At 37.5% G+C, this 27702-nt stretch overlaps 2 long non-coding RNA genes across 2 annotated transcripts in view; one reads left to right on the forward strand and one right to left on the reverse strand.

Annotated features, from left to right (window-relative positions):
• LOC146543860 (uncharacterized) overlaps positions 1 to 27484 on the reverse strand; it is a 110236-nt gene extending 82752 nt beyond the window's left edge. The window contains exon 1 of the long non-coding RNA XR_014884783.1: positions 27370 to 27484. This is a non-coding gene — a long non-coding RNA (uncharacterized LOC146543860). The remainder of the gene's footprint in view (positions 1 to 27369) is intronic.
• Positions 1362 to 9065, forward strand: LOC146543861 (uncharacterized). The gene is made up of 3 exons (XR_014884765.1): positions 1362 to 1491; positions 2156 to 2277; positions 6366 to 9065. It is a non-coding gene; the product is annotated as an uncharacterized LOC146543861 (long non-coding RNA).
• Positions 27485 to 27702: the final 218 nt, after the last annotated feature.

The raw sequence follows: 27702 nt of genomic DNA on the forward strand, positions 1-27702 counted from the left end.
CAAATATGGTGATTTTTAATTTTCTGTTGCCAACTGTTAGAAAAACAATTGAAAAAATAACCTAAATATTCCAGTGGAATACAATATTAGTCAAAATAAATAACACAGACAAGCAGTAACTGATTCCCAAAGCAGTACTGAAGCTACTCTATTCAGACATTTGGTCATGTCAGTTTCAATCTGTCTGCTATGTGAAGGTCCTAATACTATTTGGCTTGCATGATCTTGATATTATCCCAAATAAACGACTGCTTAAATACATCAGTTATTCATCTGATTTTTAGTTCTCTACACTAATTCCAAATCTGGAGAGAGGAGGTATCCAGCTTCCTTTGTAAAGTGAACCTTCAAAAGCACATAGACTTGATCTTTGGTGGACAAATTACTACTTACTCCTTAATTTCAAAAGAATACATTTACTATAGAATGCCTCATTAAAATACTTTTTTCCAGAAAGTGTTTTCTTATGAAAATAAATAGTTTTGTCTGAAATCTCTTCATCTTGTGTGCGGAAAAAAAAGAATTCACTTCTGAACAGTGGCACTTTATGTCACTAATGGGAGAATATCCTCCTAACTGAGATTCTATGTCTTAAACTCTACTGTCAAGATCACCGAAACCTTATTCATCAGAGCTAGAACTAGTTAGAGGGCAGCGAGATACCTAAAATTCACCTTTTGTGAGTTAAATATTTATCTGCTGACAGTCCTATCCCTGGTAGGGTGCATGCTAAGAACTCAAACAGGAATTCCACTGATTAAATCTATTCATGAGAAAAGCCAATATTACTAGGAATAGTCCAAGCAAGAAATATTAAAATATATTGAAAAATGCTACTGTAAGAAAAATTATAGCAGCTAGCATTCACACAACCAAGTAATGTCTAACTGACATCCCTACACTAATCCTAAACTTCTAATATTCTACACAAACTATGTATAGAATGAACTTCTACAATTTTTTAAAGAAACAAACACAATAATGCCACCAATCATACTTAAAATATAAAATCAGTTTCTTGCAAATGTATTCTTCTAATTGCTTAATATCATCACACTTTGCAGAGAAAGTACTGTTTCTTCTCCTAAATCCATACCAGCTATCAAAGATAACTTTATAAGTAGGTTTGAATGCAGTTTTCTCTTTTGAGAACTGCTCTGAATTTGTTTTTGTTTGTGTAAATACTTTCAGATATCACTTAAATATGAAGCCTGAGATAAACACGCTTTTCAGTTTGTTATGGTTCGAAACTAATTAATCAGATTTCCAAGCCAAGACCATATATTTTTAATGATGCCTCGTGTTGTTTGACAGTGTCCCTGGAAGAGAGCTTGACTTTGCCTTTTCTGCGAGTAACTGTTAAATATAACAACCAGAATCCTAGACACTTGCCTGCAAGTGACTTTGCCTGTACTGCTGAATGGAAAGTATTATTTGCTCTAACTGTGCCTTGCATATGCTTTCCCTGTGGTTTCACAGCCTGGTCATAAGGTAAATCTTTTAAATATTTATATTATATTTTTACAGCTGTTTAATTGGGGCAGTCCCCACTCCGGTATTTATTTGTGATGTTTGTTTACTCAAAAGGCTTTTAGGTTTGTAGATGCAAGGTTTGCGTGATTGAAAGGGCCAGGTACAGTGTTTGTACAGCTGATTACCAGGTAACCTTCCCAAATGCTGCTGGAGGCCACTGGGATCAAGTGGTGGGATCAGAGTTGGTGCTCTCCCTGGGACTACTTGCAGCAGCACAAGCACAGTGGTGGTGATGGTGGTGCTTTTTAATGTCAGGTTAAAACATAATTGTACTTTGTAAAGATAAAAACTGTGAAGCAGAAAGTGACTCTCTTCCAAAAGTGTATTTTAAGCAGAATAGAACTGTTTATTAGTGAGTGTGGCTAGGAAAAACTATGATGGTTTACTAATAGAAATTCAGTGTATGGCTGGTCCCTTGCAGCCAGAAGTCACAAGTCAGACATCAAACATTATGGGGCTAAAAAAAGAAAAAATACATTCTTCCTCAAACAATTAGTTTGAAACTCTGACTTGATTTTAGAAGTTTTAGAGTTACATGGGTTTTGAGGTTTTAATGTCTCTAGATAAGGGAGCTAAGAGCATGGTCATGATTCAGAGCATAAATTTTGTCTGCTGTTCCCAGGATGAGACGGTCTGAATTCAACTAGCAGCCAGCTCTGCAAGAACAGTGAGATCCTGCTGGAACCCCTAGAAAGCACAGCTGCACAGGCTGCCCAACATCCAAAGCACAGTGCTTGAATCCAGGTACCACAGGCTGGGTGATAGAGATCTCTAAAGCTCACAGTTCTGCAGACCTATGGGGAGCATTAACAAGAAAACATTTGATGTTTATCCTCAAATGTTATAAAATATCTAGGAAAAAGTACACCAGTTACTAAAGACATCTGAACATGCTGAGCAGTTTAATCTGGCTGTGACATTTTACAACTGTGAACATTTGTGGCTCTAGAACGTTCGTAAGAAAAACTCAGCTGTGTAAAATTCAACCTCCCCTTCCCTGCTGCCTTATGCATTTCCTACGACTACTTTCTTCCACTTCTGTCTGTACGGATTTAATGCAATTCTACATTAAAACACTGCTTGTGTGCTGTGCATGTGTGCACACTGTCAAGGCAATGAGAGAGCAGGAAGACCTTGTCCTTAATAAGTAGGACATTCACACCCCTTACTCTGAATAATCTGCGTGGTGAATGATCAGAGTCTAAATTTCTGTTTTCCTTTACTTGGATCTATTACTGTAGGCATTTTTCATTTTTCCTTTCTGTCTTGTAGCCACCTTCTGTGCTTTCATTTGAATATAACTTCAAGTAATGGATTCCATCAGGGATTTTTTCTCCTTTCTCTTTTTCAGTGTAAACAAAAGAGTTAAACAAGAAAAAAGTTCTGGGCAAATCATTGAAGTTGAGATTAATGGCTTTTAAAAACAAAACCTCCTGTTGTACTGATACTAGTGGGTAATGGTAACTTACCAATTTGTTTCTATTCCCATAGTAACTATTCTAAGTACCATGGAAACAAACCTAAACAAACATAAATATTATCTCTCCTTGGTCCCAAAATTTTCACATTTAATGCTGTCCTAATAAGGAGCTAGAGTACCAGTTCCCCAGCTATTGTTAACAAAAATGTGCTACAATAAATAGATTCTCAGTGTGCTTAACAATGCTCAAGCAGTTGTGGTGCTTAATAAGCAATATGTAATTATACGTACATAATTACTTTTATTTAGCAATATAGGAACACGTAACAGTAAGTAGCACATGTCAGTGAAACAGCATTCTACTTAGACAGGTTGGGTGAACTCACTGGTGTGGGTTATCAGTCTGTTTGACAGTCTGAAAAGCTAGAGCTGTTTTCCACATTCATATTACCTGTCAGAAGCATATTATGTGATTAACTTATGATTGTAAAGAAAATAGATGCCTTTAAAAATGATTATTCTAATGGAATTCTAACTCAGAACTCATACAGACACTTAGTTCTTTTCTCCTTCATCTGTTTCACAGTGTTCTGTACATATTTTGTTATTTACCCACAGTTCAATTTTTGTTTGGTAGTTTGATTATGTTTTACCTTAATTTTCTAAGACAAATACACCCTGCTTCTGTTTGGAAACTGAGCTTTCCCGCATGCACACCCTAAAGGCTTTGTGAGAAGACAGAGCAGCTGCTTGCAGCATGCAGCAGCCCAGTGAGAGCTGCCCACTCCTACAGCCTCAGCCCCCTTGTGCTGCACCTGCTCAGAGGCATAGGGCAGCAGCTGCAGGAAGATGCCAGCATTTGTATAGGCAATTCATCTCACAGGCATGCTTTGCCCAGGATTTTTCTGACCAGGTGACTTGCTATTGAAACAAAGAGGAAGGCATCCTTTAGAAGACCAGCTTGAAAGCAATAGTTCTCTCTCACTTATTCTTCCCTTAGAAATCCACAGTGACTGCATTCAAAGAGACCTGAGTGCACCTTATTCCGTGTGGCTCTTGGAACATCTGCACTACAAAACAGTAAACTCCACCTCTATACCTGAGCAGCTCTTGTCCTTTGCCATATTGCAGTCTGCCATTGGAGCTTGCTCACCTACTCAGAGCAAGCACAGATCTTAGCACACAGCCTAACTGAGGGATGAACTTATAACTGTACAAATCCATTTTCCTGGATAAGAGTCTGCCTGTTGTTTGACCCTATTTCATTTTGTGAGGAGACAACAGCTTTCCTCTGGTAATTTTCTGCTTCTTGTCTTTAGCATTCCATCAAGGAGGTAAAATCAGAGAACTAGATATTTGAAGTGGAGAGTGGGATCTGAGCTCTTGCAGATATCTCATAGGCGCAACCAGAAGATTTACACTCACTGAGGAAAGTATTTCCTAGTCTGAGCAAAGGGAAAGAGAAGAAAAAAGATGTATATATGCAGGCTCATGTCAGCAACATTTCCAAGAAGATAGCTGATACTACACAAACACATTGGGCCTCGAGTCTAGGCTTGTTTGGATTGGAGGACTAATGAAAAAGCTGTTCTCAGCTCTAGTCAGCTGCTCCTTGGCTTTGGGCATGACCACAGATTTGCATGACCTCATCTCATCTGGAAAATGCTTTGAGTTCTGGACAAAAACAGCTTTGAAATGACAAGTTTTCTGCTTTGGATTTATACACTTCTTGCAATGTCTCATTCACCAAATGCCAGCACAGTTACCTGTTACCTGCCTTGCTTGAGCCAATTCAAAACTACTGGAGTTGCAATGGGAAATAAATTTTAAATGAGGCAAACTATTATTTTAGTATAATGATTGTGCTAAACTACTGACTGAACTCCTACAAAGGATCCCATGAGTACCTGGTGTGAGGGAATAAGGAAGATAGATTGTTTGGTGCCCAGTGACAGCATAAGAGGCAGTGGGCTCAAACTGAAACACACGGAATTGCTTATGAATCCAAAATAAGCCCTATTTCACTTTGAGGCTGGCAAATGCTGGAACAGTTGCCTAGAGATTTCGTGGAGTGTCACTCTATGGAGATATTCAAAATTTGTCTGGACTTAGTTGTGGACAATGTGCTGTAGGTGTCCCTGCTTGAGCAGAGGCTGGACTAGAGAATCTCAAGGGGTCCCTTCCAACCATAGCCACATTGGGTTCTTTGATACATGATAAACCCAGGAATGAATGGTTAACCTTCAGAGAGCCAACATATCTTTAATTTTCAGCGGTCAAATGCCAGATAAAAACCCTTCATTTGGTGAATCACTGTGTAGAATGTCTCAGTGCTATTCTCAATTTTTGACAGAGAAGCTGAAATCCACTGGGATTTTAAAGAGACACATTTGCACTGAAAAAAAGTACAAGTGTCTCAAGAAAATTATTTTTCTTTCACAAGAGTCTTAAATTGTTCCCCTCTTCACAAGACAGGTATCATCACCTAAAACATCTGCTCTTAGTAAATGTTTTCAGATTTAGAGTCAGAAATTACGTCTGGAATGTCAGAATTTCTCAAGAGTTGATTTCATCCCTTGGGGATACAATTGGAATGTCTACTTGCTTGTCTTTGAAGCCTGAAGCTCAGCTACTTCAACAACATTACTTGATATTGCACCTGGGAAACCTTTCCATATGCTTCTGGTGTTTGCGCTCATTACCATTTATCTCTGTTGCTGTTAGCTAGCACCTCAAGAAAATTTCCATGTCCAAACATAAAAATATATATATATCCTTTTCTCAAATCTAAGTTAATAGATATGAAGATAACATCCCAATAGCTGATATTCAGTTCATATACACATCTGAATTACTCAAACCCTTTTTTATTATGATTGAAAAAAAAAAAATAAAAAAAAATCAGGTGTCCTAGCTACTGTCTCCAGATATTGAGTAGAAAAATGCATTCAATTTCTTTCTTTCCATTGCAAGCTGTCCTGTTTTCCTGGAATCTAGACTACACATGCAAGACAGTGCTCTGAGGAGCACAAAGAATGAAACTGAAATATTTGTTGAACAACATGCTTTAAAATTAACTGGAAGATCTGACAGACATATGCAGAAATCAGTTCTCTGAGCTTATCTTTCAGGATCTTAAAGAATTTAACTATTAGTATAGTAGAAACAATCCACATTTTACACCATTTAACCATAAAGAATTAATACTGTCAAATCAGTTAAATGCAGTTAGTTCTGGAGATTTTACTGTAACTAAGTTGCTTCTAAATATATGAAACCAAAAACTTCATTGGAAAAACTTCCTGTCAGTCTATTTTAGCACTCAGCGCTATCTACAGAAAGTACTGTTCAACACTACAAATCAGTGAACAAACTTGCCTCATCTGAGGAGCTCTTTCTTGTTTTTCCCCAGGTGCATAGCCAGCAAGAATTGAAAGACCCAGCCCTGCTCAAATCACACACAGGTGAAATAGTACTAATGGATATGAAATAGCAATGCAGTTCTAAAGTCTTTCAGCTCAAAAACAGGAGGATTGATGCTTCCATAACTTATAGGGCAACATCTCAGATTCTCTCATTCCTGCTTAATTGCCTTGTAAACATGTTAGTATTATGCCTGAGGAATATAGCCCACCATTTATTATCCTTGTTGTGTTTTTTTCCTTTTTAAAGATTGATTAGCCATTTATGTTCTTACTCAAACTATGTGATATCAGAAAAATCATTATCCATCCTCAAAAAATAATCAACAAATATGAAAGTGAGATAAAATTCTCAAACTGTACTTCATAAAGTGCTCAGGCACCAAATAATTAGGGTGGTTTGAACATGGAGAACCTGTGGGGCAGGATAAGAATGGAAATTTTGAGACAGATAGTGTAACATTCGTATGGACTTTAAGGAAAATGAAGATGTTTCTGTTAGTCACCATAACCACAAATGCTATGATAGAAATTTGCCCTGAATAGTAAATTTTTATATTAGTGTTTCAAGGTGCATTTTTGCAATGCATAACTTCAGTTGCCTTGTTACCGAAGCTCCAATACGGAAGGTAGCCTTTCCTGTGTGCCATTATTTTCATTAGCCAAGGATTTATACCCATTGTCAATCAATCTGAACTCTAGGGAAACCAACCAGAGGAGAGAAGAGAAGCTATTCTTCAGAACTTGCAGTGTCCTGCCTCACTGTGCCAGGGGCCCTGCTGTTGTGCCCCCATATTCTGCAATCTCCCATTGCACCCCACTTCTCCGTTACTAGAGCAGCAACGACTAACAGTGGTCAGCAATATTCATTCAGTATTTAGCTGCCCATTCTTGCAACTTTATAAGATCCATCTGAATGGTTTGGGTGATGATTCCCTAAGACAAAGATGCAATGCATTGTTCTGAATGTTGGTTTTTATTTTACATACACACACTTCCACAGGAAGACTTTTCTTTGTACCCAGTGTAATACTGAGAACTAAAAGAACAAAACGCTGCTCTCTCTTACCTAAAACCAGATGTTAAAATGCCCTGTTGGCAGGAAAAGGATGCAATGAAACTTTATTCTGCTGAAAAGGGACAAGAGGTTATAGTGTGTTCCCTCATAGAGATACATGTCTACATTGCACCTACATTTTACAAGGGCACTGAAAGAGTATTTCATGCTTGTCTCCCTCCTTCTTGCTTGGACCAGCAGCCGAGAGAAAAGCTGAGGCTCCTGGATATTGTGACAATCTGGAAAATAATTGACCGTAGAAGGCAGAGGTTAGCTTTCATTCACTGAGTCAAGGGCGAGGTTGGAAATTTTTGACCTTGTCAAGTTTGTATTTTTTTAAATACCCATGGGATTTGGTTTATCCGGTAAGTATTTCTTCCTGGCAGTGACTGCAGTCATTCTAACTGGTGCTGCAGGGAAAGGGGCAGAAAGTAGCAGCTACAAGAGGTCTGCTTTCATTGCAGGAGGCACAATGACAGGCACAGTGTAAAAGCAAACTCTGCCTCAGAGATGCAGGCAGACAGGTCTAGGAACTAGCATGCTAAAGCACACAGAATAATAGCCACTTGCCTCTGGTAAGCCAAATGCAGAGCCTTGCAGACAAGGAACAAAAAATGGATAATGTAATCTTGGATATTAGGTTTCACTGCTGCTCATCCAGCAGCTACAGCCCTGCATTAGGACATCTCATAAATACTTGAATGAAAGCAAAAGAAGTAATCCCTATGACTTTAAGGAAACTCTCCCACTCAGTGCAGTGCTTCACCTCACGCTGGGACAGCACCCTGCTTATCACATCAACAAAACCAAAACAAAAACATAACTGAAAGAACAGTAGATGCAGGTGAACACATTGGTATATATTGGAAACTTTCATTTTTGCTTTTTCTTCTACTTTACATTGATGCAACAACCTACGTTCCTGCTGGGCTTTGATTGTAGCTTCTCATTATATTGAGACATTTTCTCATGTATTAAACTGAATGCAATTGCATTGATATTAGTACAGATTTGTCCATTCTTCAGTTATTCATTCTCCTCCCAAATGAAAATACAAATTGTCACACGCTAATATATATAAATATATTTTAAAGTAGAGGGATATGCCATTAATAGCTCTTTCAGATTTATTTCCTAGAGCACCTTGGGAACTCCATTTGCACCCTAGAAAGCACTAAGAAAGTGTGCTGGGTAGGAAAAAATGAACTGAACTTTCAACACGTTCTCCAGACCTATCTTCCCACAAAAATAAAACCTCAAGGTCACTGCTACATTCAGCTGCCGTATGTTTATCCAAGAAACCAACAAATGCAGAAGACTACTGGATGACTGTTGTTATGCACAGGATCAGAGAAATCCAGAACAGGGAAGACTGCATGATGGTTATCCTCCAGACTAGAATTAATCCTGGATTGTCACATAGGAACAATCATAAAAATACTATTTTTCTTTGTCTTGTATCAGTTCTATTTGGTCTGGAAAAAGTAAGAAGTTCTGGCATGCCAAAAGATTTACAAACCTAATGAATAAATCCAGCTAGAAGCAAACTGGCTTTGAAAGGCTCCAGTATTCTGCAGCTATTGGTGTTTAGGGCATCAGATTTGCTTTTTTAAATGCTGTGGCATGAGATAAAAGCAGACAACTTTCCTTAGCTAGCTATAGTTTTTCCCAGACGTTTTGCACAGATGACTGTACAAATTCTTTAGCTATCATCACCTAAGCATTCAAATTCTTTCTGGCAACATTAGTTCAAGTTAAATTTCAGCTGTCACTCTGCCTTGTCCCTGATGCCTGGAGAGGCATCTTTATAGACCCACTCATTTTCCATACCCTTAAACCCTCAGGAGGTGCAAAGAAAAAGCCCAGCCTAACAGAGGTTTGTTTCTACTTTGGCATATCGTTCAAATTTAATATATCAGATATTCAGTGACTTGTTTTCCATAGCACTGCTGGCATCAGCCTTGCTGCTGCTGCTGCTTTTGTGTTTGTGCAGAGCTACCTTAGAAACACTCAGCTGCTGTATATTTGGCAAAGGTGAAGGAGGTGGCATGCAAATTCTGCAGCCAAGAGCGCAACTTTCACCCTGCAAGCAGCCGGGGATCAACCTGGGTCCGCCCTTGCTCAGTGTGTGTTCTCCCACTCAACACAAACAAAACGCAACGTGAAATAATTTTGTTTTTCCAGCCACTTGCATGGCAATTCCAGTTTTGCTGCTCTGCCTGCCTTGCTGTGACAGAAACCAGCTCCATGGCAGCCTGGGCTCCTGCGAGAGCACCAGCAGAAGGGGCTTACTCCCAGCCACAGGGTTTATAGAGAGAACACAAGGGCTGCACCTGCTGCTCTGGTTATTGCTTTTGTATTGGCACAAAAAATTGGCAAATGTTTGGGAATCCTTTCACATCTGCTACCTCTGGCACTTTATATTATTTGCAAATACAGATTTGCAAGTTCTTCAGGAATTTCTTCCCTTTTTTATCCATTTGTGTATTCCAGTGTTCACAGTCTCAGATATGGCAAATTAATGACAATTAATAGTAGTCATCTACATCTTTTCCTCATCTTTTCCTTTTCTCAAGCAAAACTATTATAACCAACCCTTCCTACTAGATCTCTAAATTGAAAAAATATGTTCCTCTATTCTTTCTTCTAACATTCTAATCCCTGCTGTGAAAGACTATCTTTATGAGACCACTTTTTCTTTTTCTTTTTTTAAATGGTGATTCAGCTGATTTTTCCACCATAAATACAGATGATTTTGAACAGCGCAATGTTCCACAAGGGCCTGATTGTGAAACTCTCATGTTAATAAGATTATTCATGCAAGCACTCTCCATATTACGCAACAATTGCATAATCACTGCCTGAATAGTGCCTCAGGTTCCAACTCAAGAGTCTCCAAATCTCATCCTCCCACCTCGTTAGAAGTTTTCATGCTGCATGTAGCCATGGCAAAAATCTCCTCCGGTAACTACTGAAAACGATAAAGGATTTGAATTTGGATCCTCCCAGTTTCCTAATGCACATCTCAGCACTAGAGTTCTAGGGATTACTTCAAAGAATTTGGTGGGGTGGGGGGTTGCTTGCATATTTTGTGTTCCTTTTCTGGTGAAAAGAACATAAATGGAAAAGACAAAACAGTTTCTTCCAATTCTTTCCTAAAAGTTAAACAATTTTGGTTTACAGCAAACAAATGGAAACACAGTTTTTTGGAAAGAATTTCTAGACTTTACCATTCTGAAAGAGGAAAAGCAAGGTTACCATTGCTGCCTTTTCTTTGCTTCCCACTCTCAAATTATCTAATTTTACTACTCTTCTAATAATTACATTATTTCCATGTGGCCAAAAGGTGAATAAAAACGTTCAGCGTCTGGAAGGCATATTGCTCAGTAGGGACTGAGGCTCATCATCCATACTAGAAACAGTAGTAAAATTAGGGACCATCTGGCCTATTTACCTGCTCTTGGAGAAGGAACAGTCCCCATGCCAGCTGGAGCTGTGTTTGCCAGCATTTTGGAAGTCTCTAAAGATGGAATTAATGACCAGATGTTAGTGGAAGATCAGCACTGCCACCTCCATTTTACATGCCCTCCACCTTTTTGTCACAGTTTCAGCACAAGGAAAATGGCCTCAGATGCTCTTTAAGTCCGATTTCAAGTTTTCTTAGAATCAGCTGATTTTGCACTGTGGTGGGGAAGAGAAGGATTGCATCCATGAAGCAATGTCTGCAACAGTAAATCCAATTCGAACATCATGAGTGTCCTTGCAATTTTGACAACTGCATGTTTGAAAAGGTAGTCAAAATCCAAATGCTATGTACTCTTAGGAGCTACTGATAGTAGCATATTTTTAGTTTTTCTGCATAGTAATTTTAGCATGTATTCTGAATCTAAGCTTTTCTATTTATTCTATGTATGCTTTGGTATTACTATTATTTTGCCTGTCATCAATACCACAGAACTATGGAAATGCAGAGGATTTCAGTGTACATAGTTACTATATACCGACTGGCTCAGTGATCAAGTCTTCAAGAGACAAAGTTATTAAATAAATCGTAGCATTTGGTGAACACATGCAACATGCCAAACAGAGAAGAATACAAGCTGTGGAGATGGGGACAGTTCTGGAGCCAAAGCTTTCAAATTGCTAGTCTTTGGGAAACAAGATAGTAATTGTTGTCTGATGCATCAGAAAGGTGCAACACAGCAGCCTCATCTACCCTTACATCCAGGTAAAGGCAGAGAAAAACTAAACTATTAGTAGGAACTACAGACATGATGAAGCACTACAGGTTTGCTTTACAAATGCCTTCCAGATTATTTTCTGAAGAAACTGGAAACTTAAAATATCCAGCAATATTACTTTGATCTCTTCATAGAATTTTGTTTCTTATCCTTATATTTGTGATAGAGACAGGATGAAAGCTATCCATGTCAATCCTGATCCACAGAATCAGTTTTTCCATCCTACCAGGCTGCCAGGCTTGTCAGGCTGTTTGCCCTTAGTAAATCTATGTTGGCTGTTCCAATCATCATCTTGTCCTAGATAGAACTGAAGATAGAAAATACAAAATGGAGCACTGCTGGCAGATTGCAGCCCACACAAATTCCAAGGATTACACATAATTATCACAATAGCAAGGGTAAAGAAGACAAATGCCAGATATGAAATAACAAGTATAACACTCTTAGAATCTGTTAAGTTTCCCAGCACACTCAAATCCCAGCAAATCATCAGCATGCATGTCTTTTTTGTACAAGTAGAATGATACAGATGATTATAGATTTCCTATAGCAACCACTGTTTGTTAAAGCAATACATTCTCAATCTCAGAAATTCCATCCTAATATAAACCAGAACATACCAGTAAATGCCAATAAAGAACCCCGCCTTCTCTCCATTTCAATTACTTCCAAATGTGTACAGTTTATCTGAATGTGCATGGGGCATCTCAGCATCTCCCCATTTGGTAAAGCTTATGCAAGGAAAACATGAAATGCCGGCAGCTACCTAATTTTAATAGGGAAAATGCATTAGTAGTTCCAAGGCAGCATGTTTGTGTTTAAGTTTTGATGATTTTCCTTTCTTAGTGCTCACCACTTCCTTTGTTCAGTCACACTTCCTGTTAGATTAAGAGTGAGAGAGTTCAGCAGCTGGCCAGTAGCTTGACAAATTGTAAAGCATTCTATTTATCAAGCCATATAGCACTTTTTTCTCCATAATTGAACTAGTATGTTCTTAAAAATATTAAAACTGATGGTTGTGTTATCTAAGGACCAATCTGATACTCTGTAGAATCAGTGGGAGTGATTCCATCATCATCAACAGGCTTTGGATCAATGCCTTTCCACTCAAGTGATGACTTCTCCTATATATTACAGAATGTAGGCATACCCCAACTATGCAAGTTAAAGTTACAGATCTACCACAGAAACATGTGCAAAATGTTGGCTAAAAGTCAGAGGGAACTTACATAGAAGACAAGCCTTGTCTTCTACCCTAATGGGGTAGAAGAATGTTTGTTTTTCCCTAGTTTTCATCCTCTTATTTCAAAACAAAAAAATGTTTCCCATAGAGAGATGTGGATTTTATTCTGTGCATGTCAAGAAGTTATGAAAGGTATTTTCCTCTCTTACTGGTTTTGCCTGTCCTGCGACTACTCTTCTCTGTACTTGGTCTCTGCTCTAAAGAGACTTCAGTTCTGGGAAAAAAAAAAAGCCAACAACCAAACAAAAAAACCCACTCACCATGCTGATCTGGAAAAGTGAAGCAGGACAATAAAAACCACAGTAAAAATTATGACCATGGCTATAACAGGAAATACTCAAAAAGTAGCTTCCAAATCCCAGGAAATATGCCTGTTCTATACAGTGGGTTTGGAAAACTTGAGTTGACAGCATGTTACCAAAAAACCTGTTGTTTCCACAGAAAATAAGTTCTCAGGTTCTTGTAACTGCACTTGTCATTTTCTACAAGCTTTGTGATTCTTAAGACAGATGGATTCTAGGCAGATCTGCTGAGAGGTCAATCTTCAAGTCAGAGGCTATCTCCACCTTTTCAAGTCCTCACCTGTGCTTTGTGGCAGGAAGCAGGGAAGTGATAGAGCCAGGGCTCTAGTTTGTTTTCCTGGCTGCTAGGCATTGTGCCAGAGGACTGAACTTGCTGGTAATTCTGTGGGGGCTTTCTGCTCAGGACAGAGCTTGGAGTTTCTGGCAATACAAACCCAGAGGCAGATCAAGGACATAAGTCCAACCTTAGAGTAATCTACTTAATGAGAATGTTTTGTGTTTTATTTTTCCAGCAAAATCCAGTTTTCCAAAGGTAAGTCCTGTCAAGATAGCCTTTTCTGAGGTGGTGTGGAGGGCATGCCTTTGGCTTCTCTGGTCGTAGGTTCAGAAGGGTTTTATCAGACTTGCATAAACTAAACAAGTACTAAGAAGATACTTCTCTGTTGACAAACTGTCTTCTGGCATTTGTTTGTATAAGGAAACTCCTTTTGTCTAAAACACCTTTAACGTTCATCTTACTTTCCTCCATGAACCAGATATAAGTAAGATAAAGGTCTTCCTATAACCTGTCAGGATGGATCAGAAGCAAAAGCCACATACATCTGATTTAATATTTCAGCAGTTCTAGCACAACTGTTTTGTCTTTGATGTATGCATTGTACAGTATTTGTATTAAATATATTTCAGTTCATGAAATGAATTTATGAGACATCTAATGAATGACAGTGTTCTTCTCCCTAGATTTAATTAAGACCAGAATCAGATAGTGGTTTGCACCGTTCACACAAATAACTACTGACCAGTAAACTAATTTATGAATATAAATGCCTCTTTCCTCAAAAGCATGCTCTTTCTAACAGGTACTGCTGTGCTCTGTGAAACCCACTTAATAAATATGTCACTAGATTGTATCTTCACTTTAACATACAAGTATGTGAAAGTATGTGACAGTACTCTCATGTATTAGTCATAAAAACAGGGCATAGGAAAGTTTATATATGAATGAAATGCTTTAACAGAAACAGATGAGAAAATGGAGTCAGGAGGAAAGTTTAATCAGAAAGTTCTTCAAAAGAGATTGTTTTTAATGTGGAATGTTTAATTATATCTTCTGAGAACAAATTTGATCTGTGTTCACCTGTGCAAAATGTTATGTATATGGTAAATAATTATTCGGAAGCATAGAAAGTTGTTCAGATTCTCAAAATTTTATCTGTAGTGAATGTTCCTTATTTTCAATTCATCATGCCGAAACAAGTTATGAATTTTATGATACATGAACGCTTAAGTCCTGTCTCATTATGATTGTCCATTCCTAGAATTAATGCAAGCATAAAATTTCCATAGGCCATAAAAGTTTTAATAAGGCTATTGTATTGATAAGTATGGTTATTTCATAGACACACTGAAATACATTCTCTAATTAAACAAAGCTGAAAACACAGAAAGAAAATTTTAAAAAATCGTTTGAAATAGCACTAGTCTACTGAGCCAACTAGGGCACAGAACCATTTTAGAAAGGAAAGATTCCAGAACGGAGAATTTCCTGAGTAGAATACAAAATTTCTACAGCTTTCAATTATATTAATAGAAACCATGTAGCTACAGGTTCTGTTCATCCTTAAAATTCTCGAATTTTTCTCATGATTATAATTTATTTTTCTAGTTAATATTTCTGGTTATTTTAAACTTTGGAAAAAAAGAAACCAACAAAAAAAAAAACCACCAACACAAAAGAACTAAAAAACCACCACAGAAGTTAAGCACATTTGTTCCTCTGAATTTATTTTCGAATGATACTTTTGCAATCATTACTACTTCTCATTTAATAACTGCTTTAAACAAAGTCCACTGTACAGTCACAGTTGCAATTGGACTCTGCAGCTGGAAGGAGAGCATGTAGACAATGTCTGGAACTCCCCAACACAGAGGTTTCAACATCCTCTGGCCATGACATGATTCAGAGCAATTTACAAGCTGCTCTCACACTGCTGACTGAAATACACTAAAAGACTATTATCTGCCTACTTAGAGTATACATCTAAAAAGACATTTATTGCAGCAGACTTCTGTGATATGAGTCATCTGCTTTTCAGTGCAGAGGACTTACAGAACCCATAGTCCATAGTCTTTCCACTGTAAGGATAAATTCAATTGCTAGCTATTCTGTGGAAGTTGAACACTCAGTTTTACATCAGTGTGTATCATTCTGATATAATATTGTGTTAGCATTTTGCTGTTACCACTGAACTGAAACATCTAAAGGTGACGTAATAGCTACAGCTCTACCATTCTTTCATCAACAACCTAGCCAAGGTATCAACAAGTAGTGCAAGTTGTTATTACAAAATTTTCACAACTGTATGCATTTGTCCACAGAAAATTGGATTAAAATTCAGCTAGCTTTATCTTGTAGTGATATCACATACTCAAATGCTAATTAAAAAAAAAAAAATAGAGAAGAACCTGAATATAAAAATACTTTGTGCTCCCATCTGGTAGTACATATTTATATCCAGTACACAATGCTTGTACTGACACCTGAAAGTTGTAGCTTATTCTGACATACATACAAGCTTGAAGGACGAACAGTCCAAGTAAGAAAAGTCTGGTGATTTATTTAAGTAAATAAATAGAAAAAATCATAGTTTGAATTCATAGCAATGAAGCCATGATATATGGAAAGTTAGTGAACCTAGAAAATGCTTGGTCACTCAGACGATGGACTTTAAAAATTGAACTATGTAGAGAAAATGAAATAAAAAAGCTTTTACTTTTAATGGAATACCCTCTTGCCAATTATGTGAGTGAGGTCAACACGTAATGGGATAAAACCCTAGATACACAGGAAATAATAAAATTTTTACCATTGGGATTACAGTTACATTCTTCAATTTAACAAAATATAATGAATGCTTAAAGTCTAATTCCGATCTTCTGAGGGTATAGGCACTATTGACATCAACTCACAGTATTTGACTAGTGGAATCCTTTTTTCCCTTAGAAACACCTGGTTTAGCTGTGCATGGATACACGCCTGGATTTGCAGTCACATACTGCAGCTGCTACTAGAAGTGTTAGGCATGGATACTGGTTTTCTCTGCTGCAGGTTATTTAGAATAGAGGTTTTTTTCTATTTCATGTGTCAGACCTTTTCTCCTGTTCCTGCAATGATTGCTATTCAAAGCCATTATCTGACTCAGTGGAAAAACTTGTGAAGTCTTCCCCCTTGAAAGTCTGGATGTCCTCCAGAAAATATACTGTGCTTTTTTCTGATAATGAAGATCTTGTTTCCTGTTAACAATTGCAAAGAAGTGTTTAAACCTTTGTGTTTTCATATCACAGGGAAGAATCTTTGTTTTTTTTTTTTTTTTTTTTTTTAGGTTTGTGAAGTTAGAATGCATTTGTTCAGTTTGATATATCTCAAATCCATTATCATTTGCATTTTCTTGACCCTAAACAAACAAACGTACCTCACCACAACACTATTTCCAGATAAGATTTTTTTCCAAGACAGAAAGAAGAACCTCATAAGGTTTACAGAGTTTAACCTCCTTGCTTTAAAGACTGGAGGAACAGTTTCTTGGGTTTTTTTTAGAAGTACTTTACAAAGAGGTATTAATTATCGTTTCACATTTGTTTTATATATGTTTTGTGTAGACTGTAGCATATTCATTTCATGCTGACTCCTTAAAAAAGGTTATTAGAGCTGCAATTGAGTTTTAAACCTATTGAAATCAAGTTTACAATGATTGCATATGTCAGTAGAATAGCACTGTCCTGTATGTTTATCTCAAAGGAAAGATAAGCCCAATGACATAAAGAGGGGTAAAGGAAAATAACTCATCCATTACAAGATATTTGTTTTAGAGTAATATAGTACAGTAATTGTTAAGGAGAGAATTTTCTAATGAGTACAAATCTTGTTGATTATCAGTAAAATCTATGTGTATAGCTCCCTGTAGTGTTTTGAAAATTATTCATTTCTGTGCCAATAAAAATCTTTGCTGCATTTTTGAATAGCATAAGTAGCAAGATATGAGTTTGTTTGTAATGATGTACTGGGCTTAATGGAAACTTAGAGACCAGACTTGTTCTCCCTGTGTCAGAGATAACAGTAACACAGAAAGCAAATGGCTGTGTCAGCAAGTTTTGGGGATCAGTCTACCTCTGAGAAAAAGTATTGCATTGGAGGACACTAGAGACAGCTGTGAATGTTTTCTTTCATATGAGGTAAGGACAACTGAGGAAAATGGACAAGATTTTTCTTCATTTCTGTCAAAGTCCATACACAAAGTAAACATTTCATCTCTGAACAGGGTATGAAACAACCTGTCTAAAATAAACAATTCTGCCTTAAAAAAATTAGGCTTGAGATGGGAAACACTTCTGCTAGCATCTATAAGAAATGATTCCATAGTGTGGATAAGGTACATTTGAAATGACAGGACAAGATAAATATAGCTGTATGTTACCAACTTCCACTGACTCACAGAATATCAAATCTGAGTGTAATGTTTTCTTCTGCTGCAGTTGGTCTAAAACAAACCCTTCTATGAACGAATTAAGTGGAAAGGGCTAGAAAAAGGTCTAATTCTACACATGAATAACACACTTGTTTTTCAACCTTGGTGATCTCAATTAAAGTTCTTGATTCATGAATGAGTTAATTGCTTTAAGTTTTGTGACCAAAAATCCTAATCTAAATTTCTACAGTGAGGAACTCTTATTTTGGGGTTAATGGAAATTACACACAAAAATAAATCTCTCTCATGCAATAAGAGGACAGGAGATGCCAGAACAGCCCTTCTAGGGTTGCTTTGTTACTGTATTGTGTAGAAGTGCTTGAAGAAGATGTGCTCTCTTACAATATTTTTTTTTTTTTAGCTAGACTTTGCATTCTGTCAACACTGAACGTTATGCATATTTTCAACAGCAGTGCATTTCCAAATGCCAATAGTTATGAGCCAGGGCTTTGCAGCTCAAAAGCAGCCATTAGGCCCCAAATCTATCTGTGGTATAGTAAATCGTATAGGCTAAGATCTCACTGGAAATGAAATTCTTTTTCTACCTGCCTATGCCACATCCAAATGTAAAGAGCTTACGAAGAAGAACAAGGCTGATAATTGGCTATGTAGGCAGTAGTTATATTGACTTGTAATACCACTCTATTTTATGGAAAATGCTGCAAATCTCTACAGAGATGAACTAAGAAGATTCAGCTCCATAAGGAATATCCTAGGTGAATATTCCAGGGCACTTTAAATTCTAGGTTTAGGCAAGGATTTCAGGAAACTGAAACGGTAACTGAATCTAAGTTTATAACTATTCACACAGGTAAAAGAGACTGATGTAGGAAAAAAAAAAAAGAAGAGAGAAGAGAAGGGAAGGAGAAAGGGGGAAGGGGGGAGGGGAGGGGAGGGGAGGGGAGGGGAGGGAAGGGGAGGGGAGGGGAGGGAAGGGAAGGGAAGGGAAGGGAAGGGAAGGGAAGGGAAGGGAAGGGAAGGGAAGGGAAGGGAAGGGAAGGGAAGGGAAGGGAAGGGAAGGGAAGGGAAGGGAAGGGAAGGGAAGGGAAGGGAAGGGAAGGGAAGGGAAGGGAAGGGAAGGGAAGGGAAGGGAAGGGAAGGGAAGGGAAGGAAAAAAAGCACCATAAAATGCATTGCAAGATGCCCTAAGGACACTCTAATTCGTGGCAAAATAGCACAGACTTCCCACAAAGGTAGCAAAAGTAGCAAAAATGAATACTGAGATATCCTGTGAATGATCTCCAATCAGACAATATAAGCTTCAGACTAACTGCTCAGGTAAGAACTAAGTGGAAAAGGATACTACTCTTTTAGGCTTTTTTCTAAACAATAAACTGAGAAATAACACTATCCCTATTTATTTCCTGCTTGCAGATGACTGTGATTGCACATCAGTTTGTCTTAACGCATGGATTCTATGAATTATTTGAAATAGAAAAATCTGACCACACAGCTCATATCTGGGGAAGAAGCGGCAAGGATTCTGTGGAGAACAACTTGTTCTGTGAGCACTGGAGCTAACCACATCTGGTTTCCACTGGTTTCTAGTTGACTGACTTTGAACTGAATATTATTGCAGTGTGAGCTCACCCTAATTAAACACATAGTAAGTGTTAACTGGAAAAAAAATCCTTCTAATATTGCTTGCCTGAAAATAGATAAGTCGCACAGGAAGGAAACTAGCTGAAGGGGGGATTCTCTAGCATCTGAAATGCCAAGAACTCTGAAAGATGATTTTTTCTCAAGCAGTTAGGCTTTCATAAAATGCTATCCCATGTAGATCTTTTACTTGAGTAAGAATTTAAATGATACTTGTTTTTCCACTTGCACCAATGAGCATATTAATATAAACTCTGCTTTCCAGGCATACTTTTATTTACTTTTTATTTTTATTTAATGTGATTAAGTACTTTATTCACTAGCATGTCTTATTCAAAAAGAGAAAAGAAGCAAAGATGCTTTTAAAAACCTTTTTTGGAAATCAGAATTTAAATAATTCAGAAGTGGAAATAACCTGAGGGACTGAGTAATCTTGGAATCCCATAGTGTCCCAGTGGAGTAGTGAATCTTATTTCAACATTCCTCTCATGGAAGAACAATTGTCTTGGGACAAACATAATTTCTGTGATTACTGCACCACCATCAACTATGTAGGGAGTCCACGATCCATGTGAAAAGAAAGAAGGAAATATTTCTATACAGGCAGTTCTGACACTATTCCCATTTACCAAATAGCTTTTTCCACATATTCTGGAACAGGTGGCTCAGTCTCTCATCTCAGATTTCTAAAGATCCATGCTAATCCTTTAAGCACAGAACCATTTCTTCCTCCTGAACATACTCAGGGATATGTGAATCCTACCATGTGAGAACTCTCAGAAGGGAAAGGTGATACAGATGTGCAGTGGAGCATGGTACCTGGCTAGATGCCAGCATGGACAACCCTGAAGGTAGTTTATAAAAGAATTTAAGGTGGCTGATCAGGATACAGATTTTTTTCACTGGATTGCAACAGAATAGAGACACTGAGCAAAAACACTAGTGTGAAGAACCCAGGAATTCTGAGTGAAAGATAATGGCACAGTCCCTCTTTGTATGCTTTGAATCATAGAATCATAGAAAGGCCAGTGATCTAGTTTTAACCCCCCATCGCAGGCAGGGTCGCAAACCACTGCCTAGAGCTGCCAAGAGCCTCATCCAGCCTGGCCTTGAATGCCTTCAGAGATGGGGCAGGGAATGGCATTCTACCATGTAGATAATGACAATGACAACCTATTTCAAGGAAAGGTTTGTTATATACACATATTAATTTAAGGAACTGTCAGTAGAAACTTAGGTTTTTATAATGAGCATATTTAGAAGGGTACCTATGTACTTTTATTTCTATTTTTTGTGTGTCTACAACTGCTGTAATATGCTAGAAAATGACTTAGCTTTGTGATAGAATGGGAGTGTGCCTTTGAAATGCTGTCATCCTTTCCAAGTTTAAATCTTTGGTATGAATTCCACAAAATTCAGGTTCAGCATCCTGACATAAGGCACAAGGAAGAGGGAAAGGCAGCTCTGTATTCTTCTTCAAAGCTTCATGGACAGCCTGGGCAGCCTGGTCTAGGGGTTGGCAATCCTATCCATGGCGGGGGGGTTGAATCTAGCTGATCTTTGAGGTCTTTTTCAATCCAGCCTATTCTATGATTCTGTGACAGCTTTGGAGGCTACAAGCTGTACCTGGCATTAGCTAGGGGTTACTCATTAAGTAGCAGTGAGGAAACTTTGCAGTAATCATAGGCAGAATCCAAATGACACGAGAACAGCAGTGCAATGCCCTAATCTACAGCCATGAGTGGAATAAGCTGCTTCCCAAGCTATCAAGCAAGAGCAAAAGCAGACATTTCTTTCCCAGCACTGCTATTGTGATTACAAGCAGGAAATTTATCATTACTACAAATTATATCAGTTATATAGAGCACATGCAGCAATTTAAGAACTACAGCTCGCATAGCACTGGGAAAAAGAAAGTTGCAAGCAAGCCACCCTTACTGCTAGCTTTGACTGTAGTGCTGCTTTCTTCTTAGTTTCCCTCTAGGGAAAATGGCTTCCTCAGGTCCTACACCTTTAAGAAGCATGAGCCTCATTTGCAAAAATAACGTTACTAATCATATAAAGAGATGACAGATATTCAAATGTCACCTTCTGATCCTTAACTTTGTTACTTTGTAATGGGGAAAAGGGAAATCAGACAGTTCTTCCTACTAAGACCACCAGTGGAGACTGCAGAGTAGAATGAAGAGTAGTCTTTATCTGCTTTTTCCATTTTTGAAGCTGTATTGGCCAGCTTCCACCACATTAGTAACAGCTAGAAAGTGATGTCATTTTGCACTGCCTCCGCCCTTCCATCCCAACCTTCAGGGGGATGTTCAGTACTGGGATTTTGCAGCTTGGTTTCAGAAACCTGCCACCCCCAAGAGGTGATAAATACAGTTTTTTATTTTTATCTCCTTCTTTTTATTTGGAAAAGGAAGAAGATGCAGATGCCCTTTATATTTAAAGATGTCTTCTCTGTGCAGTCTCTCTAAACTTCCCTAGGAACTCACTCCTCCCTGACGCAGATAACTTCCACAGGGACAGAAGGAAACTCATGTACATTTTCTGTCTGTCCCAATCAATCCCTGTAACAGCTGCCACTTTTCAGTGGAAACAAAAACCATTAGGTACCTCTAAGTAAAATAGACAGTGAAACCCCAGGACCAATGTATCTTTAACAAGACACATTTTGATCAGGCTCTCTGAAAGCCATATAGGCAACTAAACACTGAACAACAGACTGAACATTGGATCACTCTGTGTACCAGCTTTTATATTCCAGAAAAGGTGTATGTGAGGCACAAACCTGAATCTTTTATGGCTTCCTAGAACAGTATCCTTACGCTGCATCTGGTTTTACTCATTTATAGAGACTCGTGAAAGAAATTACAATCTGATAGTGTCACCGTGTAGTATGAAGTCAGCACTGTGGGCACTCGATCTGCGAGGCAGGAAAGCAACTGGCAGTTCATTCATGAGATCAAACAACTCAGTTGCACCCTCTGGAACAATTACTGCCTGCTCTTTCTTTGTGATCACAGCCAGGAAGCATTATTTTTATCAGTGATGCTCTCTGGTATGCAATTTTACATGCAGCTGCTCATTTTATGCTCCTCTGATGCAGCTAGCTGTCCACTTAAAGCTGCATCTTCTTGCTCCTTATTCAGGACGAGTGCCACCTGCTGACAGAAAGAGCTTTTTTCCATTTGAGTAATTAAAATCATCAACAATTCTAACCTGAGATGCTGTGGTTTCAGGTAACTCTGTTTCAAATCCAAACAGTGAAAACTAGACTCAGAAGAAGGATTTTTTCCACAGATCTGAATTGATACATGCCATATTCTCATTAAAACCTGACTGCTCATGATGGTGCTGACTGATGAAGATCTCCTGAGCACTACCATCAGTCAATTCCACCATACTCCTCTGAAGGAAAAAAAAAAAAAAAAAAACAAAAAAAAAACCACACAGGCAAAAATTTCAAGCCTCTATGAATAATAAAGAACTGAATTCAGAAGGTGAATTAGAAAAAAAAGGAATCAAACAAAAGAGACAAAAATCTGTAGAAATATGTCTAAATCTGGACATAGAGAAAAGTATCCCTCTATAAAGGAAACCCTGAAGTATTACAGGATGAATACAAATACCAGCGCATTGTGAAAAGTCAGCTGCAGGGCTTCATCAAACAGTCTTCTGGAAATGATTTGCTATAAATTACACTGCTGCTCTATATACAAGCTTCATAAATGAAGTATATGATTTTAAAAGATATTTTCACTTTCTTTTGTCAGGCCTGGAGTCATTAAACAGAGATTAGCTGGATAAATAGAGGAAGTGATTTTTAAACTGTTTGCAAACTTAATGTGAAGAGCCCAGCCTTGCAAATTATCACGTCTAATCAGAGATGCACGCTTCACTGCTCCAGTAATTGTACTAGTATTAGTCAAATTCTTGTTGTCTCCTCATTAGCCATGAAAAGGAGACTCAAGCTGTACTTCATTAGAGTATCCTGAATATAAATTGTTAGTGTAAGGAGGAAGAAATGTATTGCATAGCGCATGGCATATAGAAAGAAAAATATTAAGCACATAAAACATATTGAATCATTCTCATGTTATAATGAATATATGAATTAAACAACAAAACCCCTCTTCCCTCCTCTCATTTTTACTGTCTTGAAACCCCCCACTTTTTATCTGCAGTGAGACTGTAGAACTTGAAAATGTAATTTACACCCAACAATGGTATATTTAGTAGAGAGATTTGATATATTCTTATATATTCTTGACTACTGGATAACAGGTAAATGAGATCTAACTCACATTAAGCATAGATCAAATGAAAAGGTTTATTCCTTTGATCAGCAAAGCATTTAAGTACATGCTCATACCCTTCTTAATTCAGCAGTGCCCTCGAGTACATGCCTCTAAATCAAGAGAATTTAAACACATGCCTAACATATGAAGCATGTGCTTAAGGGAATTGGGGTTTGAAAAATCCAGCCTGAAAAGGATTTCCAAACAGGTCTATTAGAAGGGTAGAAGTAAAAACATTTCCAAGAATTTTAGTGGAAGCAGCAGCAAAGTTAATTTTCTCATTTGTTTCTTCAGAAATATTTTTCTTGGTTTGAATACGAGTCTGAAATATCTGTATTACTCAATAGCAGCTAGGGGATTCTGCAAATAAATTAGGCAGGTCAAAGTACTACCAAAAATTCTTTCTACCTTCTTTTTTGCTCACAAAATAAGAATAACTAAAATGCAAATAATGTGCAGAAACACACTCTTTTCACCCCTTCAACTGCAACACCTCCAAATCATCACGAAATCACGTCTGTAAAATCTAAGCTAACTTTGATCTAGCATTTGTGTGAGTGTAGTAATTCAGAAGGGGAATTAAGTCCATATATATGCATTGCCCAGTAACTCTACCTATTGCAATAAAATGATATGGATTTCTAGGTCTGAGTTTTGATCCCCGTTCAATCACATCTGCTCAGAATATAGCTCTACCTTTAGCCCACTTCAACTTCATCCCTCAAGAACTCTTAGAATCTTCAGTTGCTTATTATTTATTATTATTTACTCAGTCTGCAGGAGCTCATAATGGATACAACTCCATCTTGATTGGTCCAGAAATCTTAGACAAAAATATAACAGCTCCAAAATATTTCCTGGTACCTCTTTGCACAATATTAGAACACTTCAGTAACCTTTCATACAGAATTAATTAACATAAAAACCAGCCTCCACAATGCAGCAGAGCCCTAAAGTGGTTTCTGGAATTTAATTAGACTAACCTTCTTTTCTCTACATTGGTACCACTCTATAATAAGTGCAAATCATTATTAATTCCTTTGGTGTTCACTGTAATAACATTAATCATGATGAACTCTTTTGGTAGTAAAGTGTATGTAGTATGTAATTCCATAATAATTTAGCATTAACTTGAAATTAATTTATAAAATATACTATTTGTCACCATACACTGAACATTTATAAAGTACCTCTTTGTCATTAGTATTAGGATAACGTGCAAGAAAAAAATATGTTGGCTGAAGAGTTCATACATACATTTGGGAAATTGAGTGTGAGAGATTAAATGATCGTTTATTTGGCAGTGCAACTTTTCCTTTCAAAACTATAGTAGGGTCATTTTAGAAGTAATAAAACACCTGAATCCTTTCTCATTACCAACAGTTGTGCAGCACAATCTAAGATTCCAATTTAAAGCTGGTTAAAGTTTGGAATTTTTTAAAAGAGTTCAAGGATGTACAATAAAGACTAACTCAGAGAGAATTTTAATGGTAATAGGCATGTGCTGGAACAACTAAGTGTCATATATAGGTACTACTCTGTACCGGAACTGATCAGAAAACTTATGGTACTGGGAGATGATCAGGATTGAATTTGCTGTCATTTGGCAAAAGATTCCTACTTTATGCAGTGACCACATGTTGCTGAGAGTTAGTTCCTTTCATGAGGAAACATCAGTGATGTGGTGTTACAGGCCAGATCACAGATCACCTCATTGAGGAGAGTCGCTCTTACCACTCTCTTTCACCAATGATCTTACAAGTTAAATCACTGTCCCAAACCAAAGACAAACAGGAAGTTGCCCAATTATTACAATTATCTGGATAGAATAATTTGCTTATGCACAATTTTGGGAAAAGGTGTGTATTGGAGACATTCAGTACTGCAAACAAAAAACAAAAACAAGGTCAAGCCCAGTTAGCATGACTGTCAGTAGTGACAGAGATTTTTTGTTCAGCTCTAGATGAAGAAAAACCAAGCAAGGAAATTGTTTTCCCAGTTCCTATACTTTTCTCTACAGCTTAAAATAAATGCAAAACTTGTGTATTTGGAAACAAACAATTGTGCATCAGAGAAAACAACTGAGCATCAAATCTCTCTCCCTATTAGACCAGCTTAAATGACATTGCATCCCTGACACTGTCTTCAGAAAGGATTTCTCTGACTGCACAAAAAATACAGCATGATGATTTCTAATAGATGGGCGGTGGGACTTGCAAAAAGAGAAGATACAAAACAAATGTGCTTGTCAAGTGTCAGAGCTTGTTGCTACAGATGTTAGCATGATTAAGATTCATCATACAGGAAATATATACCAACATCCTCAATAAGTGATACTAGGCAGTTTTGTCTTTCCACAGATTATTTGTTTTCATCACTGGACAATGCAAAATCTGTATTAAAATTTACAAAAGATGCATCTAGAATCCTTATACATGTCTGTCTTAAGTAGTTCTAAGGTTCCAATCACTACAATATCTTAATGCATTAACAAAATATTTAGGTTTCTGCAAGTATGAAACATGATTCCAAAGGAGTCTGAGATTCATACATCCTCTTGCACAGCTGCAGCAAGATTTCTCTGTGACCAGGAAAGACGACAGCTTTGAGGAGCAACCTGGGACAGAGTCTTATTTCATTTCTAGGCTCCAGAAGTTAATGGGAACACATTTACTTATACAACCTACAAGCTCTGCATACAGTCAGAGACTGCTTATTTTTTAGTTTTTGGACTATGCTATAACAGACAAATCATGCGTAAGAGTGCAACAACAGAATATGTAAGCATATGCTAAGAGTAGGAATGAATGTAAGCATGTGTTCATACACTTGGCTGAATCAAGTCCCTCACAGTTGGACAGATCTTCAGTAGATTTTATATCAGCATTACCTCAGCAGAGTTGCCTCTCCTTTAAATTGGTATGAGTAGAAAGCAAGAATTATGTCCCATAAATTTTAGGTGTACTGACAGGCACTTCCCACCTTAAATGAAAAATACTGGGCATATCTTTTACTCTATGTAATTAGTTTTCCATGATACTAGGCATTCATTGTAAAAAATGGCTATTTAAACAATTTCATATAGTCTAGTGCTTAAAATTGTATTTTCCTTTTAAACATTTATTAACTTAATTTACAAAAAAGGAGATTCTGCTTTGGATAAAGTCAAGAATTCTTTGTCTCATCTATTCCCTGGAATGATTTAATGAAAAAATAGACAAAAAGGATTAGACCTTCTCCTGGTATAAATGGCCAGCCACAGACCTTGCATCATAAATATCTTCTACTTCTATATTATTGTTAATGACAGTTATGAGAGACCCTCTAAGAAGTTTCTTCTTAAGGAAGTATCAGTAATGATATTGTGGGTCAGCATGCACTAAGCTTTGCATTTAAAATGTAGATTCAATCATTTAGTTACATACAATGATAGTTTATTCCTCCCCAAATCACAGCATTTATGCTTAGAATGCAGGAAGAATTTCTTAAAAAAATATATTAATACTCACATGACTTGCATTTAAGAAGTATCCTCGGTCCTCCTGTTCAAAGTTGGAACCTGATTGAATTCCATTTATGTTCAGTGTCAGGGATAGCTTCGTGTTAGTTTACCAGGTACTAGAAAGAAAGAGAAAAACTTAGAGGTTCTCCTTGTACATTTAATTATATTTAAATAGTTATTTTCCTGGTTATTTTGGAGAGCTCTTTCTCGTTCTGCGCTTTTTTGAATATTTCATTCATCCATACTGGAATTTAAACATCAGAATTGGAAAGCAACAAATTTCAATTAGTCTGACCCTTGTTATGAGACCTATCAAGACTCTTTTGTGAACCGCCACAGC

Source organism: Meleagris gallopavo, chromosome 8 (assembly GCF_905368555.1).
Source record: "Meleagris gallopavo chromosome 8, MGAL_WU_HG_1.1, whole genome shotgun sequence".
NCBI lineage: Eukaryota > Metazoa > Chordata > Aves > Galliformes > Phasianidae > Meleagris > Meleagris gallopavo.